This window comes from Papio anubis, chromosome 11 (genome assembly GCF_008728515.1).
Source record: "Papio anubis isolate 15944 chromosome 11, Panubis1.0, whole genome shotgun sequence".
NCBI lineage: Eukaryota > Metazoa > Chordata > Mammalia > Primates > Cercopithecidae > Papio > Papio anubis.
The window spans coordinates 30,861,009-30,880,863 of record NC_044986.1 but is presented as its reverse complement, the minus strand read 5'-3'; the positions used below and the strand labels follow the sequence as shown (position 1 = coordinate 30,880,863).

At 44.7% G+C, this 19,855-nt stretch overlaps 1 protein-coding gene, 1 non-coding gene and 1 pseudogene across 6 annotated transcripts in view; 2 read left to right on the top strand and 1 right to left on the bottom strand.

Moving 5' to 3' along the window:
* SUFU (SUFU negative regulator of hedgehog signaling) overlaps nucleotides 1–19,855 on the top strand; it is a 132,478-nt gene that overhangs the window by 71,223 nt on the left and 41,400 nt on the right. The window lies entirely within an intron of this gene.
* LOC101024713 lies at nucleotides 59–570 on the bottom strand (annotated as a pseudogene).
* On the top strand, nucleotides 19,630–19,736 carry LOC116269653. The gene has a single exon (XR_004177260.1). It is a non-coding gene; the product is annotated as a U6 spliceosomal RNA (small nuclear RNA).

The following is a 19,855-nucleotide window of genomic DNA, read 5'->3' as shown; positions in this document are numbered from 1 at the left end:
ATTACAGATGTAAGCCACCACGCCCAGCCTTTTTTTTTTTTTTTTTTTTAATGGTGAAAAGATATTACATATATTTAGAATTAGCCAGCTGGACTCAGTTTAGATGATCCCAGTTTTGTTGGCAACATCCAAAGCATCGTAATCAGGAGCCAGCTGGACATACGCCTTCTTCTCTCCATCAGGCTGAATCAGGGTGTTGACCTTGGCCACATCAGGGTCATAGAGCTTCTTCACAGCCTGTTTGATCTGGTGCTTGTTGGCTTTAACATCCACAATGAACACAAGTGTGTTGTTGTCTTCTCTCTTCCTCATGGCAGACTCAGTGGTCAGTGGAAACTTGATGATAGCATACTGGTCAAGCTTGTTCTCTGGGGAGTGGCCTTCTGAGGGTACTTGGGCTGCCTTCGGAATCGCAGTGTCTTGGGACACTGGAAGGTAGGTGATGTGCAGATCTTCTCTTTTTTTGTGACTGTGGACACCTTTCAACACTGCCTTCTTGGCCTTCAAAGCCTTTGCTTTGGCTTCAGCTTTAGGAGAAGCAGGAGCTTCCTTCTTTGCTTTCGGCGCCATCTTGTGAAAAAGGCCCCCCTTTTAATTAACACAAAATCATTTACTTTGGCCTCACAGCCATTAGAATGGCTAATACCAAAAAAAACAGAAAATAGTATGTTAGCAAGCATGTGAAGAAATTGGCACCCTTGTACACTGTTGATAGGAATGTAAAATGGTGCAGCTGCTGTGGAAAATGGTCTAGTGGTTCTTCAGAAAGTTCAAAATGGAATTACTGTATGATCCAGCAATCTCACCTCTGGGTATGTATCCAAAAGAATTGAAAGCAGGGACTTGAACAGATATTTGTGTACCAGTTTTCATAGCATCCAAAAAGTGGAAGTAACTCAAGTGTCCATCAAAAGATGAATGGGTAAACAAAGTATGGTATATACATGTAATGGAATATTACTCAGCCTTAATAAAAGGAAGGAAATTCTGCCACATGCTACATGCTACAACATGGATGAACCCAGAAGACATTATGGCAAGTGAAATAAGCCAGACACAAAACAAATATTGTATGATTCCACTTATATAAGGTACTTAGAGTAGTTAGGTTCATAGAGACAGAAGGCAGAATTGTGGTTTCCAGGGATTGGATGCAGTGGAATGGGGCGTTATTGTTTACTGGGTATAGAGTTTCAGTTGGGGAAGATAAAAAAAAAGTCCTGGAAATGGAAGATTGTTATGGTTGCACAACAATATGAATGTACTTAATGCCACTTAAAAATGGTTAAAATGGCGAATTTTATGTTGATGTATTTTACTACAACTAAAACTGAAAAAAAAATTAATAAAGTGATTTGGGACATTAATTTACATCTTTAAAATATCTTTACTTTTGCCATATTCTTTTAGCAAGAAGCATGTTATAGGTCTTGCCCACACTTAGGGGAGAGTATTAGACAGGGCTTGAGTACCAAGGGGATGGGGACCATGGGGTCACCTTAGAGTCTGCCTGCCACATTTCCTAAAACTCAGAAGCAAAATAAAACAAGTGAAATTCACCGCATACCAAATCGGTGCCATAACAATACACAGATACCTTTTTTTTTTTTTTTTTGAGATGGAGTCTCGCTCTGTCGCCCAGGCTGGAGTGCAGTGGCGCGATCTCCGCTCACTGCAAGCTCCACCGCCTCCCAGGTTCACGCCATTCTCCTGCCTCAGCCTCCCAAGAAGCTGGGACTACAGGTGCCCACCACCATGCCCGGCTAATTTTTTTTTGTATTTTTAGTAGAGATAGGGTTTCACTGTGTTTGCCAGGATGGTCTCAATCTCCTGACCTTGTGATCCGCCCACCTCGGCCTCCCAAAGTGCTGAGATTACAGGCGTGAGCCACTGCGCCCGGCCAACAATACACAGATATCTTAAAATACAGTAAGTTGGCTGTATATCCCTAATATATACACAAAGATAGAAAAAACTGTTTTAGTAATCATGTTGTTAATAAAAATATTGATATTATTCTGAAACTAGTATATGGATATTGTAGGATAAAGCAAATAAGTGATTATGTTAGAAAGCAAGATGTTCAGCGTAAGATTAGAAAGATACAAATATATGGCTAGGCGTTGTGGCTCACATCTGTAGTGCCAACTATTTGAGAGGCTAAGACAGGAAGATTGCTTGAGCCCAGGAGTTTGAGCTATGATTGTGCCACTACACTGTAGCCTGCGTGACACAATGAGACTTTGTCTCTAAAACAATAATAAAGTAAATAAAAGATACAAATATAAAATCAAATAAGTTAAAATGTTATATTCTTAAATTTGGAATCTAATTAGCAAGATGAACAAAAGATGTTTTCTCTTTCTTTAAAAAAAAAAGTATTTTATCTTTGTCACTAAAAAAGCCTTGAAACAGGCTGGGCACAGTGGCTCACAGCTGTAATCCCAGCATTTTGGGAGGTCGAGGCGGGCAGATCATGAGGTCAGGAGTTCAAGACCAGCCAGGCCAATATGGTGAAACCCTGTCTGTACTAAAAATACAAAAAATTAGCCGGTCGTAGTGGCATGCGCCTCTAGTCCTAGCTACTCAGGAGGCTGAGGCAGGGGAATTGCTTGAACCCGGGAGGCGGAGGTTGCAGTGAGCTGAGATCACGCCACTGCACTCCAGCCTGGGCAACAAAGCAAGACTCTGTCTCAAAAAAAAAAAAAAAAAAATTAGGCTTGGTGGTGCACCTGTAGTCTTAGCTACTTGGGAAGCTGGGGTGGAAGGTTTGCTTGAGCCCAGGTGGTTGAGGCTGCAGTGAGCAATAATGGTGCTACCACACTCCAGCCTGGGAAACAGAGCAAGACCCTTGTGTCAAATTTTTTAAAAAAGTAGCCTGGTTGAAAATGCCAGTGGTGCCATTTTAGTTGCCAGCCAAGGATGGCTCCTAATGTTCTAGTCCATTTTCTGCTGCTTATAACAGAATATCTGAAACTGGTAATTTATGAAGAAAAGGAATTTATTTCTTACAGTTATGGAGGCTGAGAAATCCAAGGTTAAAGGGCCCCATTTGATGAGGGCCTTCTTGCTGTTGAGGAGTCCCTACAGAATCCCAGGGACATCACATGGCAAGGGGGCTGAACTTGCTAGCTCAAGTCTCTCTTCTTATAAACCCACCAGTTTCCACCCCCATTGCCCACCTCTGTGATAATCTATTAACTTATTAATCTATATATGAGGGGAGGGCCCTCATGACCCAGTCACCTCTTAAAGGCCACACCTCTCGATACTGCCAGGTTGAAGATTGAGTTTCAACATGCCTTTTGAGCAAGGCAGACATTCAAATCATACCACCTAGCTTCCTGGCATGTCCAGATTAGTGCCACTGCATTTGGAGTGATGCCACAGTAGTCAGTGTGACGGCTGCTGGTGCCACAGAGCAGAGGGGTCAAGGAGGAGGATCATCTTTCCAACATTAAGTATATAGATAATACATAAATAAATTTCAGATTTTTTTTTTTTTTTTGGCAACAGGATCTCTGTTGGCCAGGCTGGAGTGTAGTGGTGTGATCTTGGCTCACTGCAGCCTCAACCTCCCGGGCTCAAGTGATCCTCCCACCTTAGCCTCCAAGTGGCTGGGTCTACAGGCACATGCCACCACACCCCGCTAATTTTTCTGTGTTTTTTGGTAGAGATGGGGTCTTGCTATGTGGCCCAGGCTGGTCTCGAAGTTCTGGACTGGAATGATCCACCCACCTCAACCTGCCAAAGTGCTGGGATTACAGGCATGAGGTACTGTGCCCGACCTCAGATGTTAAAAACTTAGACTATACAGATAAAGTCAAAGTTCTATATGACCATCCCACCCAATCTCAGGGCCCTTGCTAAAGGAACCCTCTTTATCCATTTGGTGTGAGTCCTTGCAGCTTGCCAGATTTTTTTCTATGTATTCACCTTCTTCTCGGTACCTATGAAATGATTTGGCTTTCTATGGGTTTTTTTTCTTTCTTTCTTTTTTTTTTTTTTGGACTTTCTGGAAAATGTTTTTTTTTTTTTCTTTCTTTTTTTATTATTATTATACTTTAAGTTCTAGGGTACATGTGCACAATGTGCAGGTTTGTTATATATGTATACATGTGCCATGTTGGTGTGCTGCACCCATTAACTTGTCATTTACATTAGGTATATCTCCTAATGCTATCCCTCCCCCATCACCCCTCCCCACAATAGGCCCCTGTGTGTGATGTTCCCCCTTCCTGTGTCCAAGTGATCTCATTGTTCAATTCCCACCTATGAATGAGAACATGCAGGGTTTGGTTTTCTGTTCTTGCGATAGTTTGCTGAGAATGATGGTTTCCAGCTGCATCCATGTCCCTACAAAGGACATGAACTCATCCTTTTTTATGGCTGCATAGTATTTAATGTAAATGAAACTGTACTGCCCTTCACAGTTGGGTTTTTCAGCTGACAGTATGTCTTGAAGATCTTTATTTAATTTTTTTTACTGTTGCCTGTGATTCTATTGTATGAATAAACCATAATTTAACTATTCCCCTGGTGATGCACCTTTAGGTTGTTGCCATTTTTCCAATATTACAAACAGTGCACAGAAGATGCAGTGACCATCCTTATTCATTCCTCCTTGTGACATGTTTTGCTCTAGGGTAGATATTTATAAGTAGAATGATTGGGTCAAAGAGAAGGTACCTTTTATATTAATAGATTCTGCCATTTGGTGACCATACTAGTTTATAGGTCCCTGGCAACTAAATATTTTGTTTTGTTTTGCGGTGACAGGGTCTTGTTCTGTTGCCCAGGCTGGAGTGCAATGATACAATTATAGCTCACTGTAACCTCGAACACTTTGGCTCAAATGATCCTCCAGCATCAGTCTGCCAAGTAGCTGTGGGACTGCAAGTGTGTGCCACCATGCCTGGCTAATGTTTAAAATTTTTTTGTAGAGACAGGGTCTCACTGTGTTGCCCAGGCTGGTCTTGAACTCCTGGTCTGAGGTGACCTTTCTGCCTCAGCCTCCCAAAGCTGGGAGTTTGCAGGTGTGAATCACTGCACCCAGTCTAAATGGGTTTTCATTCTAGATGTAACTGGTCTCTTCAGGAAGAAGATGGGAGGAGTAGAAGCATGTGCTGGATTTTTTTTTTTTTTTTTTTTTTTTGAGATGGAGTCTCGCCTTGTTGCCCAGTCTGGAGTGCAGTGGCACGATCTTGGCTCACTGCAACCTCCGCCTCCCAGGTTCAAACGATTCTCCTGCCTCAGCCTCCTGAGTAACTGGGCTTATAGGCACCCACCACCACGCACAGCTAATTTTTGTGTTTTTAGTGGAGACAGGGTTTCACCATGTTGGCCAGGCTGGTCTTGGATTTTAAAGCTTCAAAAGATTTCCTGGGATTTTTTTTTTCTTTTTTCTTTTTTCTGGAAATGGGGTCTCACGTCTTACTCTGTCACCCAGGAGTACAGTGGTGTGATCATGGGTCACTGCAACCTCCATCTCCCAGGGCTTCAGTGATCCTCCCACTTCAGCCTCCCAGGTAGCTGGGACCACAGGCATATGCCACCACACCTGGCTAAATGTTGTATTTTTTGCAGAGACAAGGGTTTTGCCATGTTGCCAAGGATGGTGTCAGACTCCTGTGCTCAAGTGATCCACCTACCTCAGCCTCCCAAAGTGCTAGGATTACAGGCATGAGCCACTGCACCCAGCTCTCCTGGCATTCTTTGGTTGAAACGTATATAGGACTATGAGTTTAAAACCTCCTTAGTCCCTTTGGCTTTAAGAACAAAGAGGCCGATGGCTCACGCCTGTAATCCCAATACTTTGGGAGGCCAAGGCAGGCGGATCACAAGGTCAGGAGATCGAGACCATCCTGGCTAACATGGTGAAACCCCGTCTGTACTAAAAATAAAATAAAAAAAAATTAGCTGGGCATGGTGGCGGGCGCCTGTAGTCCTAGCTACTCAGGAGGCTGAGGCAGGAGAATGGTGTGAACCCAGGAGGCGGAGCTCACAGCGAGCAGAGATCACGCCACTGCACTCCAGCCTGGGCGACAGCAAGACTCCGTCTCAAAAAAAAAAAAATACAAATAAAAAAATAAATAAAGCACGATGTAATTCCAGCACTTTGGGAGGCCGAGGTGGGAGGATCACTTGAGGTTAGGAGTTGGAGACCAGCCTGGTCAGCATGGTGAAACCCCATCTCTATTAAAAATACAAAAATTAGTCGGGGTGCAGTGACTCACACCTGTAATCCCAGCACTTAGGGAGGCCGAGGCGGGTGGATCACGAGGTCAGGAGATCGAGACCATCCTGGCCAACATGGTGAAACCCTGTCTACTAAAAGTATAAACATTAGCTGGGCATGGTGGCACGTGCCTATAGTCCCAGGTACTCAGTAGGCTGAGGCAGGAGAACCGCTTGAACCCATGAGGCAGAGGTTGCCGTGAGCTGAGATCATGTCACTGCACTCCAGCCTGGAGACAGAGCAAGACTCCGTCTCAAAAAAAAAAAAAAAAAGAAAGAAAGAAAAATTAGCTGGACATGGTGGTGCATGCTTGTAATCCCAGCTGCTCGGGAGGCTGAGGCATGAGACTTGCCTGAACCTGGGAGGTAGAGGTTGCAGTGAGCTGAGATGGCACCGATGCCCTCTAGTTTGGGCGACAGAGCGAGACTCTGTCTCAAAGGAAAAAAAAAAAAGAAGAGGCTTGGGCTCTGCCTTGTGTGTAGGTGGCAGGCCCTCGTGCTGGTGAAGGAGAGAGGAACAAGAGCAGGTCTTGCCCAGTTACAAGCCTGTGGGCAGAATATTCTGCCTTCTCATGCTGACAGGTGTCTAAACAGATGGAGCTGCTTAAAAAGAAAAGTTGAAAGCATCTGCTAGATTAGGACTCCAGGCTCTCTCTAAGGGCTAAGCAAGGACCTGTGTTCTTTACAGGTGGGCATAGCATATATGGGTGAGTAAATGAGGTTTGACTAGTGACAGCTACAAGCTGTGGCCAGATGAACCCTCCTGAGCTCTGTGGGCAATCAGGGTCCTCACCCTCACTGTGGGGAGAATGAGGCTGTCTGCTGTGTGCCCTGCCCATGTGAGCACAGGGTGTGTCAGGTCCACAGTCTATCTCTAGTGAAGCCGCATCAGTCTAGTTCTGAAAGTTTGCAGCCCCCTAGACTTGCTTTGGGGTGAGAGTCTGCAGGGCCTCTGGCAGCCCGCCAGCCTCCCACCTCTCCTGCTGTGACCTGTATTCCAGTTTACTGAGTATCTCTGCTTATAAAGGGATTTTCCTTACACTTCACTGTTTGCCTTTATGATTGCGGCTTTGAGGGAGAGGAAGGAAACTGAAGAGCAGGAGGTTCTGGAGAAAATGCATAGGGAAGCAGTTTTGAGTCTCCTTTGGCTAGCTGTGCAATTCCTTTGATTCCAGGCAAAACCTGGAAGGAATAGCCTTTACATTTCCTTTCAGTTTTGCAAGAGCAAATATGTCTTCTCTCAGTCTTCTTTATTTAATCAAGTGGGACTGCGTATTCATTTCCCGTCTCCATGTCTTGCAACCACGTTTAGCCAAATTAATATCAGACAGAGCTAGCTGAGGGAAGCTCTCAAACCAAACACTCAAATGAATTTTTCAAGTGATAAAACTGCATCCAGAACTTTGAAAAGGTAGGTGGGGCGGGGGGGTAGGGGTTAATTCTTGTTTCTACCACATGACCAGATTTGGAAACTCTACAACTGGTCACCATCTGCACCATTTGACCAGTTATGAAGAATTTTACCTTCTAGCCCCAAGAGCTCCTCAACCACAGGTGGTACAGAGAATCTGTTTTGGGTCTTCTCCCTTGCCCCCACCCCCCCCCCCCCCACACACCCCCCGCACAGTTTGTTTGCTTTGTTGTTTTTTCTTTCTTAAAGAGTTTCTGTCTTGCCCTTTCTTTGGAGTTTGATTGGAAGCCCTGCAGAGGAGTTGTTGAACAGTCAGCCATGTTCCTGGGATTATCCTTCCTTAGGAGCATCTGTCTGCTGTGTGGGGAGAAAGGCAGGGGTGCCAAATTCTATTGGTTTGTAACAAATTGTAGCTTCTGAGCTGGGGAGTATCCCATCTTTTCCTCTCCTTGCAGGAGGTCCACTGTTAAAGGGGAATTACCCAGGACATGTTTTATTTTTTTGCTGCTAGGCCGTTTATACATCATTGCATTCAACTTCTGTCCCAGTTCCTAGTGTGGGCCTTGTCTCCAGACTCTGATGCAAGGTTTCTGTCCTAGTTCCTAGTGTGGGTCCTGCGTCACAACTCTGCTGTAAGGTTCTTTGGCTTTGGCTTCGGCTTCGGGAGGGGGCGTGGAGCCAGGTAGGCAGGGAAGTGGAGGGAGGTGCTCACTCTCAGCTTTATTTGGATTCCTGGAGGACGAGAGTTGCTGTTACCAGGAAAAGTCAGTGTTGATCAGACAAGAAGAGGATCTGCTGCCTTCCTTTGGTGGGTGGGTGTTGTTAGGTTGTGGGAGAATTTGCCTGGAGGAGGCTCTGTGTCTTCGTGAGGGCAGTGCCTTCTGTACAGTGCCTGGAGTTACTCCTCCCTAAAATGAGGGTAGCATTGTGCAGGTGTGCTAAGGGCTCCAGAAATGTCATTTGTGGTTGTGCTACACCCCGTGGCCTAAAACTCAGTAGGCGCCTCATTTCTGGCAATAGACTAGACACACATATCCCTATTCTCCTACTTTCTGGTCTAGAAATTAGGCTTGGGCTGGGCGTGGTGGCTCACACTTGTAATCCCGGCACTTGGGGAGGCCAAGGCAGGTGGATCACTTGAGGTCAGGAGTTCAAGACTAGCCTGGCCAACATGGCAAAACCCCATCTCTACTAAATACAAAAATTAGCTGGGTGTGGTGGCGTGCACCTGTGGTCCCAGCTACTTGGGAGGCTGAGGCACGAGAATCAGTTGAACCCAGGAGGTGGAGGTTGCAGTGAGCTGAGATTGTGTCATTGTACTCCAGCCTGGGCAACAGAGAGAGACTGTGTCTCAAAAAAAAAAAAAAAAGAAGGAGAAGGGGAAGAAGAAGAAGAAAAAAAGAAAAAAAGAAGAATAAATTAGGCATGGGTTTTAGAAATTAGGATGAGCTTACGGAGAGATCCAGTGGGGGCAGCGGGCAGACTGAGTGGCCCCCATTAGGAGCACGTGGGCTGGGCAGAAGCCAACAGGACTAACTTTGAACTTTACTTCCTTCACTGCCTCAGCCAGAGATGTTTCGTTCAGCAAAACCTCCAGATTTTCTCCTCCTCTCACTGGGGAGTCATGAAGCTCCCAGGCCTGTGTGCACCTGTAGTTCTGCCCCCATAAATGTATTTCTGCTCATGGGCTTTCTGTTGACTTGAGAAGGAACTGTTTTCCAATCTCAGAGGAAGCCTCCTCTGGGCCCAGCTCCGTCGCGCAGCCCACCATGGCCGCAGCAGTAGCAGCTTGAGCCTTCTCAGGAAGGAGGGCGGGTTAGTCAGTTGCCAGAGTCTCCCCACAGGTCTCAGCTTCATCCTGGGACTTCCAGATATGGAGCGTAGGCTAACTGAACCTTTCCTCCTCAGCAGTCAGTGTCACTGGGGACGTGTCTGGCACATCTGACATTTTGGGAAAGAACTGCTAAGCCCCCCTAGGACCAGCTCTCAGTGTTCACAGAAGACACTTAAGCCCTGGTTATCAGAATGATTTGTGAACACCAAAAATGCAAGAGGAGTGGAGATTTTTTCTTGAGAGACTATGATGGCTGTGCCTTTGTCAAATGTTTGACCTCCAACTTGACAGACCTGAGTCTGCCAGCCCGCTTTGGGTCACCTCCCATTTTCCTGCTCTCTCAAAAACACCTCTTGCAGACCAGCCACTCCTGTGTCACCTGGCATAGTCCGGCTGCATTTCCTGCCCTTTTCTCTGTCCCTGGAAAGCATGGAATCATCTCAGAGCACGCAGAAAAGCACCTGGAGAAAAGGGGCATTTGGCTTCACGGTGCCAAGCTTCACGCTCCTAGGCTCCCAAAGGGAACATGAGCCTCCTCTCCACAGACCAAGCATGTTCATTCTGACCCTGGGGTGGGGCTTTAGTTTCCAGGCTATTATGTAGAATATCACGGGGGCCTGTACTTTTGCACAGAAGGGAGGCAGGCGGGCACTGTCTAGAGTTAGGATGAATTAAGAACTCTTGGAGAATGTATTTGTAAGAACTCAAGGAATGCATTTGCTTCTGTGTTTCAAAGGCAGCACTAACTATTTTACAAACAATAGCTGTTTTCTTCTGCAACCCCTCTCCCTAGATTTTGCTAACTTATTATATCCGGGACAGTCCAACTTCAAACCACCATGACTGAAGCTGGATGTCGGGGAGGTGGGGGTGGGGTGATGGCCAATTGGAGGAGCCAGTTAGATTCTGTGCGCCTGTTCAGCATCTTCCACGTTTTCAGAGTTCTTGCCCAGGAGTTGTTTGTTAATGGTGAATGAGACGTGGAGGAATGAAATCTTTCTCCCAAGTGAGCAAGGTGTAGAACTGTAACTAGCATTTTTAGCGGGGGAGGGGAGAGACTCCTTTTGCTACCCTGGAGTGGTATTTCCCTTCCAGTGAATTTGCCAAACAGCATAGAAGTCTGGAGTAGCCGAGGGAGGTTTCTCCTGGTACTTGGGGGCAAAGCTCCAAGGAGGGAAGGGAATAGAAAGTGTCCACCCAGCCCTTACCTGGAACGGCATTCTTTCAGACACCGGGTGGGGGAGCCTCTGCTGTGTAGTTGGGAGGTCTCTGGGATTTTCACCGTGACTTTTCAATGAGGCTACCTTGGGGAGCAAGAGAGAGGAAGCCAGCTCCTGTAACCACTGTTCTGAACAGCTGGGCCTCTAACTGAGGCATTATTAGCATTTGAAAACCCCTCTGAAGGGGCCAAGAGCTTCCCAGGGTGGGCGCTGGGGCCTGAGTGCTGAGACCCCACAGTGGCTCCAACAGAATGGGGCTGAGCATCCAGGGCATAAAGACCAGACCGGACTCAAGAATGAACCCATTGTGGCTTTGTCCCAGGCTTGAAAACTGTGACCAAGGCTCTTTCATTGTGTTAAGAAAGACCATTTCTTGGCCACAGAAGAGCTCATAAGTCTAGTTCCTTCATCAAGCAGAGCTGCGGAAGACCTGCCCCTCGCTAGAAGTTTCTGTTAGTGTCCTGCTCTCCAAGCATTTCTGATGGAAGTTGCACTTTCTGCTCCCCGCTTTAACTCAGGAGTACCTTTGGCCAAAGCCCGATCACACATGCTCAGGGTGGAACGTGTTGATCCTAGAGCAGCAGGTGGGCCTGACTCCCTTTTCTTGCCTTAGAGTCTCCCTCTCGCAGCTGCCTAAATTAAGCCCCTTCCCAAGTTATTAAGCCTGCACAAAGTGCTTTTTGGTCATTCTGGTTCAAACAGTTTGGATTTGCACAATATTTTAAAATCATGTTAATTCTGGTTAAAAGATCAAAGGTCATGACTCCAAATCTTTCCAGCCTTTTCCCTGTTTCCAGCCTTTTCCCTGTTTCCAGCCTAAATAAATCCCCACCCAGTTTGGGGTATGTTTCTACAGACTAGACATCAGATAGGGATGCAAAGCTCCAGGGAACTGGCCCATCTGTTTCTTAAACGAGGAGCAATGGTGCCACCTACTGGGCACTTGCTGGTAGCTACAAGCTTTGTGGCCAGTCCTGTTTTCTGGTGACAGGTGAGAGTATCTGTACTGTATTCTAGTACACGAGTAATAACATACCGCAGTAGAAAGCATACTGAGTAGGCACACTATTTCCTGCTAACAGGCTTGTATATTGTGTTTGGGCAAGTTGTGCAGGGTCACAACTAGTTAGGGATGGAGGCAAATAGAAACGGCCTTCCCAACTCCAAAGTTCACCACTAAGCCAGGGTTTGCCAAAACCAGCAGGCGATTTCAGCTGGTAACTGCACAAGAGTAGTAACTGGTAGCATAAATAGTGAAGCCACTTTTCTCTCTTTGGTTCTTTTTTCTTTTCTTTTTTTTTTTAAGATGGGGTCTTACTATGTTGCTCAGGCTGGTTTCAAACTCCTCGGCTCAAGCGATCCTCTCGCTGGGCCTCCCAAAATGCTACGATTACAGGCATGAGCCACCATGCCTGGCCCAGTTTGTTCTCTCTCAGTCTTGGTGATTTTGTCTCAGCTGTATATGACTCTTTAAACCTTGAACAGCTCTTTGACCCTTGTTTATTTCAGTTTTTAAACAATGTTAGGTAGGCAACAATATCAGCTAGAAATTGACAGTTTGTTATCATATTATCCAAAAGTTACCACTTGAGGTAAGCAACACTAATTTTCCATTTATTTTCCTTATCTAGTATAGTGATATGAAGTTACCTTTTCAGAGTAAGTTTCTTTAGGAAAAAAAAAAAAAAAAGACAAGTCAATTTTAGGGGGAAAAATACAGGTAGATAATGGTACAGATGGTACACAGATACAACAAACATCCTGATGGGTGTTGTGGATGACCCCAAAGTTTGGGAAGTGTTGGGCCATGCCCATCATCACTGACGTACTATGAGACGTTGGTCAATCTCAAGCATCCTTTTCTCATTTGTAGAAAAGAATATGTTAGTAGATGATTGTTCAGGTCATGTAGACACATACAGTGCTGTGATGTCTCAGCATCATGGGTCAGGTTTCTCCCAGGCCAGGCTGCTGTGCCTGGGGTGGTGGAAACAAGAAATTTAGAGGCTTGGCCTTGCTTCCCCTACTTTGCCTGTGCCTCAAGATTCCTTCCTTTTGCCTGCTATATCCTTTCTTTTTTAATAACAGATTTATTGACATACGATTCACATACCATGTAATTCACAGTTGTGAAACCATCACCATGAAAAAAGAACCTCATATTGATCACTCCCTATTCCTTCTAACCATCACAGCTGTAGACAACCACTAATCTACTATCTGCTTCCATAGATTTGCCTATTCTGGACATTCCATGTGGATGGAATCATATAAGGTCTTTTATGACTGGCTTTTTTCACTTAGCATAATGTCTTTAAGGTTCATGTTGTAGTATATATTAGTATTTTATTCCTTTTTATTGCCAGATAATACTTATAATTGCTATCTTTTTTATTTTAAACATTCTAGTGGGTATGAAGTGGTGGTGTCTCATTGTGGGTTTTTTGTTTTGTTTTGTTTTCTTTTGTTTTTTGAGACAGGGTCTCACTCTGTCATCCAGGCTAGAATACTATGGTGCAACCAAAGCTTACTGTAGCCTCCACATCTCGGGCTCAAACAATCCTCCAACTTCAACCTCCTGAGTAGCTAGGACTACAGGCATGGGCCACCAGACCCAGCTAATTTTTTTGTTTGTTTGTTTGTTTGTTTTTTGAGATGGAGTCTCGCTCTGTCGCCCAGGCTGGAGTGCAGTGGCACAATCTCGGCTCACTGCCAGCTCCACCTCTCATGCCATTCTCCTGCCTCAGCCTCCTGAGTAGCTGGGACTACAGGCTCATGCCACCACGCCTGGCTAATTTTTGTATTTTTAGTAGAGACAGGGTTTCACCGTGTTAGCCAGAATGGTCTCGATCTCCTGACCTCGTGATCCGTCTGCCTTGACCTCCCAAAGTGCTGGGATTACAGGCGTGAGCCACTGCACCCAGCCTTGTTTGTATTTTTTTAGAGATGGGGTTTTGCCATGGCTGCCCAGGCTGGTCTCAAACTCCTGGCCTCAAGCGATCCTCTCACCTTGGCCTCCCAAAGTGTTGGGAGGCCACTGCACTGGCCTCATGGTGGTTTTGATTTGCATTCCCCTGATGGTTAATGACATTGAGGATCTTTTTATGTGCTTATTAGCTATTTGTATATCTTTTTTTCTTTTTCTTTTTTTTTTTTGTTTCTGACGGAGTCTCACTCTGTTACACAGGCTGGAGGGAAATGGCACGATCTTGGCTCACTGCAACCTCTGCCTTCTGGGTTCAAGCAATTCGCCTCCCTCAGCCTCCCTGTAGCTGGGATTACAGGCTCATGCCACCATGCCTGACTAATTTTTGTATTTTTAGTAGAGACAGGGTTTCACCATTTTGGCCAGGTTGGTCTTGAACTCCTGACTTTAGGTGATCCGCCCGCCTTGACCTCCCAATGTGCTGGAATTATAGGCATGAGCCACCATGCCCAGCTAGCTATTTGTATATCTTCTTTGGAGAAATATATTCCGATCCTTTGCTTATTTTTAAATTGAATTATTTATCTTTTATTACTGAGTTGTAAGAACTCTTTATATGTTCTGGATGCAAAATACTTAATATATGCTGGATACTTATTAGATATGATTTGCAAATATTTTCTCTCATTCTGTGGGTTTTTTCTTTTTAAAATTGTGATTAAATATGTGTAACATAAAATTTATCATTTTAACATTTCTAAGTGTACAGTTCTGTGACATTATTAAGTATATTCACATTGTTTTGCAGACATTACCACCATCCATTTCTAGAACTTTTTCATCTTCCCCAACTTAAACTCTGTACGCACTAAGCAATAACTCCCCATTCGCTTCTCCCCTAGCTTCTGTCTCTATAAATTTGCCTACTCTAGGTACTTCATGTAAGTGAAATCATTTAGTATTTGTCCTTTTGTGTATATTTATTTCACTTAGTATAATATTATCAAGATTCATCCATGCTGTAGCATTTGCCAGAATTTCCCTTTTTTATGGCTGAATCGTATTCCATTTTGTGTAAATACTGCATTTTGTTAATCCATTCATCTCTTGATGGACATTTGGGTTGTTTCTACCTTCTGGCAATTGTGAATAATGCTGCTGTGAAGATAGGTATACAAATATCTGTTTGAGACCCTCCTTTCAGTTATTTTGGCTATATACCCAGATGTGAACTTGCTAGATCATATGGTGATTCTGTGTTTAAATTTTTTTGCAGAACCGCTGTACTGTTTTGCACAGTGGCTAGTCCATTTTTTTTTTTTTTGAGACGGAGTCTCGCTCTGTAGCCCAGGCTGGAGTGCTGTGGCCGGATCTCAGCTCACTGCAAGCTCCGCCTCCCGGGTTTACGCCATTCTCCTGCCTCAGCCTCCCGAGTAGCTGGGACTACAGGCGCCCGCCACCTCGCCCGGCTAGTTTTTTGTATTTTTCAGTAGAGACGGGGTTTCACCGTGTTAGCCAGGATGGTCTCGATCTCCTGACCTCGTGATCCGCCCGTCTCGGCCTCCCAAAGTGCTGGGATTACAGGCTTGAGCCACCGCGCCCGGCCGGCTAGTCCATTTTATATTCCACCAGCAGTGCACAAGGATTCCAGATTCTTTGCATCCTCACCAACAGTTGTACACTTCTTATTTTCTCTTTTGTTGTTGTTGTTGTTGTTGTTGTTTGGTTTTTTTTGTTTGTTTCTGTTTTTTTGAGATGGAATCTCGCTCTGTCGCCCAGGTTGTAGTGCAGTGGCGTGATCTCGGCTCACTGCAAGCTCTGCCTCCTGGGTTCACACCATTCTCCTGCCTCAGGCTCCCGAGTAGCTGGGACTACAGGCACCGGCCACCACACCCGGCTAATTTTTTGTATATTTTTTGGTAGAGACGGGGTTTCACCGTGTTAGCCAGGAGGGTCTCCTGATCTCATGATCTGCCCACCTCAGCCTCCCAAAGTGCCGGGATTACAGGTGTGAGCCACCATGCCCAGCCCTATTCTGGGTGTCTTGCATTTCCACGTGAAGTTTTGAATCCATTTGTGAATTACTGCAAAGAGGATACCTGTCATTTTCTTTTTTTTTTTTTTGTAATGATAAAAGTTTAATTCACCAAAAAGATACAACAATGATAAATACAGGCATATCTCATTTTGTTGCACTTCACAAATACTGAGTTTTCTTTACAAATTGAAGGTTTGTAGCAACCCTGCATATAGCAATTCTATTGGTACCATTTATCCAACAGCATGTGCTCACTTCATGTCTCTGTGTCACATTTTGGTAATTCTCTATTTCTTTTTTATTATTATTATACTTTAAGTTCTAGGGTACATGTGCACAACGTGCAGGTTTGTTACATATGTATACTTGTGCCATGTTGGTGTGCTGCACCCATCAACTCGTCATTTACATCAGGTATAACTCCCAATGCCATCCCTCCCCCCCCCCCCCCCCATACCTGTCATTTTCATAGGGATTGCACTGTACCTGTAGATCGAGTTGGGGATACTGCCATCTCAGCAACACTTAGTCTTCTGATCCATGAATGTTGGATATTTTTCTGTTTATGTAGGTCTTCTCGAATTTCTTTCAATGACGTTTTGTAGTTTTCAGAGTATAAGTTTTCATTTCCTTTGTTAAATGAAGCATTGCATTATATTTGATGTTATTGTGAAATAATTGTTTTTCTTTCATTTTTTATTTATTTATTTTTATTTTTATTTTATTTATTTATTTTTTTGAGACGGAGTCTTGCTCTGTGGCCCAGGCTGGAGTGCAGTGGCTGGATCTCAGCTCACTGCAAGCTCCACCTCCCGGGTTTACGCCATTCTCCTGCCTCAGCCTCCCAAGTAGCTGGGACTACAGGCGCCCGCCACTTCGCCCCGGCTAGTTTTTTTGTATTTTTTGTAGAGACGGGGTTTCACCGGTTTAGCCAGGATGGTCTCGATCTCCTGACCTCGTGATCCGCCCGTCTCGGCCTCCCAAAGTGCTGGGATTACAGGCTTGAGCCACCGCGCCTGGCCTTTCTTTCATTTTTTATTTTGTTTTGTTTTTTTTTTTATTTTTTTGATACACAGTCTCTCTCTGTTGCCCAGGCTGGAGTGCAGTGGTGTGATCATAGTTTACTGCAGCCTTGAACTCCTGGGCTCAAGCCATCCTCATGCTCCAGCCTCCCAGATAGCTACAGCTACAGGTGTGCACTACCATGCCTGGCTAATTTGTGTATGTATGTATGGAGATGGGGGATTCTTGCTATGTTGCTTAGGCTGGTCTCTAACTGCCAGGCTCAAGCAATCCTCCCACCTCAGCCTCTGAAAGTGCTGGGATTAGAGGCACAAGCCACCATGCATGGCCTTAGGTTTATTTTTGGATTGTTCCTTGCTAGTATATACAAATACAAATGATTTTTGCATATTGCTTTGTACCCTACAACCTTGCTGAACTTGTTTAATAGTTCTAGTAATTTTTAGTACATTCCTTAAGGTTTTCTATATTACAATATCATGCTATCCATGAATAGAGGCAGTTTTACTTCTTCCTTTCCAATCTGGATGTATTTTGTTTCTTCTTCTTCTTTTTTTTTTTTTTTTTTTTTTTGAGATGGTGTCTCACTCTGTTACCCAGGCTGGAGTGCAGTGGTGTGATCTTGGCTCACTGCAGCCTCTGCCTCCCAGGTTCAAGCAATTCTCCTGCATTAGCCTCCTGAGTAGCTGGGACTACAGGAGCACGCCACCACGCCTGGCTAATTTTTGTATTTTTAAGAGTCAGGGTTTCACCATATTGGTCAAACTGGTCTTAAACTCTTGACCTCAGGTGATCTACATGCCTCGACCTCCCAAAGTGCTGGGATTAGAAGTGTGAGCCACCGCACCTGGACTTTTTTTTTTTTGTTTATTTTTCTTGCCTAATTGTCCTGGCTTGCACTCTAATACAATGTTGAACAGAAGTGGCGAGAGTAGTGGCGAGAGTAACCATCTCTGTTGTGTTCCTGATTGTAGAGGGAATTAGTTCAGTTACTTACCATTAATCAAGTATGATGTTACCTGTGGGGTTTTTTGTTAATGCTCTTTATCAAGATGAGGAAGTTGCATCTATTCCAAATCTGAGTATTTTTATTATGAAAAGGATCTTGTCAAATGCTTTTTCTGTCTGTTGACATGATCATGGAGTGGTTTTTTTTTATAACTTCCATTACATGGATTTTCTTGTGTATAACTAGCCTTGCATTTCTGGGATAAATTCTACTTGGTCATTGTGTGTAACCGACCTTTTTTTTTTTTGAGACAGAGTACAGAGTCTCACACTGTTGCCCAGACTGGAGTGCAGTGGTGTGATCTCCACTCACTGCAACCTCCACCCTGGGTTCAAGCAATTCTCCTGCCTCAGCCTCCCAAGTAGCTGGGATTACAGGTGCCTTCTACCACGTCCTGCTAATTTTTTGTATTTTTAGTAGAAACGGGGTTTCACTGTCTTGGCCAGGCTGGTCTTGAACTCCTGACCTCGTGATCCGCCTGCCTTGGCCTCTCAAAGTGCTGGGATTACAGACATGAGCCACCACGCCCAGCCTGTATAACCCTTTTTATATGTTGCTGGATTCTGTTTGCTGGTATTTTGTTTAGGATTTTTGTTTGTATATGCATAAAGTATATTGGTCTATAGGTTTTTTTTCCTTGTCTTAAACCTTTAAACCTTTGCTTTTCATATCAGAGTAATATTGGTTTCATAGAATGAATTAGAAAGTATTTCTTCTTTTATTTTTTGGAAGAGTTTGTGAAAAGTCGCTATTAATTCTTTTCTAAATGTTTGGCAGAATTTACCAGTGGAGTCATCTGATGGGCCTGGATTGTTTATATGTGTGTATGTTGTTGTTGGGGGGTTAATTACTTATTCAGTCCTTTTACCTGTTGCATTGTTTCTTTTTCTTTTCTTTTCTTTTCTTTTTTTTTTTTTGAGACAGAGTCTCACTCTGTTGCCCAGGCTGGAGTCCAGTGGCGTGATCTCGGCTCACTGCAAGCTCCACCTCCCAGGTTCACGCCATTCTCCTGCCTCAGCCTCCCGAGTAGCTGGGACTACAGGCACCTACCACCACGCCCAGCTAATTTTTTGTATTTTTAGTAGACACAGGGTTTCACCATATTAGCCAGGATAGTCTTGATCTCCTGACCTCGTGATCCTCCTGCCTCGGCCTCCCAAAGTGCTGGGATTACAGGTGTGAGCCACCGCGCCCAGCCTGCATTGTTTCTTACTTGTAGAACATGAAGGCTGCTTGCAGAAACACACTTACATAAAAGGAGAGGGATTCTGGGAAGAGTGGGCCTAGCAGGAATTTGGTAATTTAGGGGTTTCTAGTTGGCTGTACCTGGAGCCGTGCCTTCTCCTCTCCTCTGTATTATTACATCTCAGAGGAAGCAGTCTTCCTTCTCCTGCCTGAATGAACACCACTGAGGTTAGGACCAATAACTGGAGCCATATCCTGGATGGAAAAGATGGGTGTGTGTATGTGTGTATGTGTGTGTTCTGCCTTACCTCAAATATTGATAAAAAGTGAAGGAAGGTACCTCAACTGTTGAGATTCCCAGATCATGAATGACAGACCACAGTGAACTCTGGAACAGCCATTTAAAGAATGAGATAGCTCTCCATGTGCTGAAAAGAAGTGATCTCGGCCGGGTGTGGTGGCTAATGCTTGTAATGCCAGCAATTTGGGAGGCCGAGGAGGGCGGATCATGAGGTCAGGAGATCGAGACCGTCCTGGCTAACACGGTGAAACCCCATCTTTACTAAAAATACAAAAAATTAGCCTGGCATGGTGGTGCTTGCCAGTAATCCCAGCTACTTGGGAGGCTGAGGCAGGAGAATCGCTTGAACTCAGGAGGCGGAGGTTGCAGTGAGCCGAGATCACGCCACTGTACTCCAGCCTGGCAACAGAGCGAGATGCCGTCTCAAAAAAAAAAAAGTGATCTCGTGCACACTTCAGCAGCACATATACTAAAATTGGAACGATACAGAGGGGATTAGCATGACCCCTGCGCAAGGATGACATGCAAATTTGTGAAGTGTTCCGTATTAAAAAAAAAAAAAGAAGTGCTCTCTAAGATATATAATTAAGTGAAATCTGCAGAATAGTGTGCTTCCATTTGTGTAAGAACAAAACATGCAAGGGAGCCTGTGGATGCATAGGCTGGTCATA